The sequence below is a fragment of the Habropoda laboriosa genome, unplaced genomic scaffold (genome assembly GCF_001263275.1).
Source record: "Habropoda laboriosa isolate 0110345459 unplaced genomic scaffold, ASM126327v1 scaffold15, whole genome shotgun sequence".
NCBI lineage: Eukaryota > Metazoa > Arthropoda > Insecta > Hymenoptera > Apidae > Habropoda > Habropoda laboriosa.
Window position 1 is genome coordinate 418,576 of NW_017100141.1, and position 2,330 is coordinate 420,905.

Sequence of the window (2,330 nt, forward strand, 5' to 3'; positions counted from 1 at the left end):
AAAAGAGCTAGCAATAAATCGACTTAATAGCGTCCCGTAGTTGGAAGAATGGAGATGATGTTTTTTCATAGACGAGATAAATTTTCCTTTGAAATATCTGTCTATTTTTTTTTTTGTCGTTAACTAATGGAAGAGTACAATTTTTTCTTGTTACTTTTAAAGACACTTTTCGACGAGAAAGAAGCGCTATTTGTAAAGGGACTAGGTATTAATTATGAATAATGCCCTTGTTCGTTTGTGAGAGAAACATGGTAAGGAAGAGAAAAGTTAGTTGAGTAGAAAGATGAATATTTTTCCCCTCCTGTGTTAATATTTGTACTTTAATTCACGATCATCGTCGTCTAATTAATTTGGACCGGTACACAGAGAGGGACGACTCTGTTAAAAAGATGATATTCACGTTTTCCTTGACGTTTCCATTACGGCAAAAACCTCCGGGCTCTTGTCTCTCTGTTGCCCAGGGTTATTTAAATATCTAACCGAGGCACGCGTTTCTTCGTTTGGCGTAAATACCGCGTCGCTGCGCCACGTTGCATAAACAACGTTGAATTGCACGGAATGTTGAATATTATCGCGCAAAAGTACAAACTTGGTCCTCCCTTCCACCTCACTTTGTTCGCTGTTCCGCCTTGTAAACTTAATATATCTCGTTTAAGCGTCCCGCGATTGTTCCACCCTGGGGCTTATTGCGGAAATAAGAAAATCGTCTCTGGTTAACAAAGTATGTATAATATTATTTCCTTTTCGCGTCGAATCCCCGTTTTCTAATATATATATGTATATACCTTGGTGATTGTTTAACACCGTTTACGGTCGATATTTATCGCGTTCGTAGTAATATTCTGAATGCTTGATCAGTAGAGCATGATGGAGTTAGATGGAATCACCCATTGGTGTATTCACTTTTACTACAAGCAACATTGTATCGTTTTAATCTTCAAACACTTTCTTCAATTTCGAATGTTTTACTTAACTTCCTGTAGAGGTACTTTCGTACAGTGAAAATTCTCTGGGTGAATGCCGGTCGACATTCTAATCGGCCGGTTTTTTTATCGTAAGTTTTAAGGATAGGAGGATTTTCGAGTATTGGAATGCACGAAATATTCAAATTTTCGGATATTCAGATTTCCGAATATTCAAATATCCGGATATTCAGATTTCCGAATATTCAGATTTTCGAATATTCAAATATCCGAATATTCAGATTTCCGCATATTAAAATTTCCGGATATTTAGATTTGCAAATATTCAGATACCCGAATATTTCAATTCTCGGATATTCAGATTTCCGAATGATTGAATTTCGGATTGCACCGAGCACCTCCGTGCGTCTCTCTACGCATAGATAATGATTAACACCAGGCGAACACCGCGCAGGAAAAACCGCGAGATGCAGATCATCAAACGGTCAGAGAAACATTGAGATCGTGAAGTAACGGAGTGAAAGAAAAACCCAGTTCCTCCATAACCCCCAATTCCAACGATTCTTTCTATTAAAAACTCATCAAACCTACCTCATCCTCGAATCCCCGAAAGCACCATGCACGCAACATGCCACCCTGTTGAAACAAGGTGGCGCGGCGTCGCGACGTCCCGCAAGCCGATGAACGATCGCGCGAGCTAAGCCAGGCGAGCTTATCCGGCATCATTCACCGTACGGGACACGTGTTTGCAAAGCTTCTTTGTCGTTTGAGGCGCATTCGCAGAGTGCGGCCGTCTGAATAATAGGTGGAAACAGCGTGTGCGCGAAGGATTAGGAAGCGCGCGCGGGGTAATCCAGGGGCAAACGTGAATTTCGCCGCGGAAAACGGGGTAATTGGATCGCAGTCCCTTTTCACGGGGAATCCAGGCTGCCTCCTTTTAACTTGTCAGTTTGTTCCCGTGGTCGTTTATTCGCCGGCGTGACGTCCTATCGGAACGTGAAAACGCGTGGAATTCAGACAGTAGACGCGTCTGCGAATAGAGTCCCCTTGTTTCGTGGTTCGTTCTTTCATTCTCACGCTACGCTCTGTAATTGGTTTTTTTTTATTTGAAAAGAGTGTTTGACGGAGTGAATGGGTCCTGTCCATCGTTCATTCTGTCCATTTTATCAACACTTGGTACGTGTACCATTGAAATCTTTTTTTTCCCCAAATATAAACGTTCTCCCTTTAATCTTCAAACATTTTCTCTTTGTTTCTTCTTTCGAAATTCTTCTCGAGTGTATTCCTCTGTGAAGAGGTTTCATTTCAATTCTCCCGGCAAGAACACACTTTATTCCTCCCTCTTGAAAGTTAAAGGGACCATTAAATTCCCCGCTGGTGAATCTTTAGCTACTAATTGACCAATTA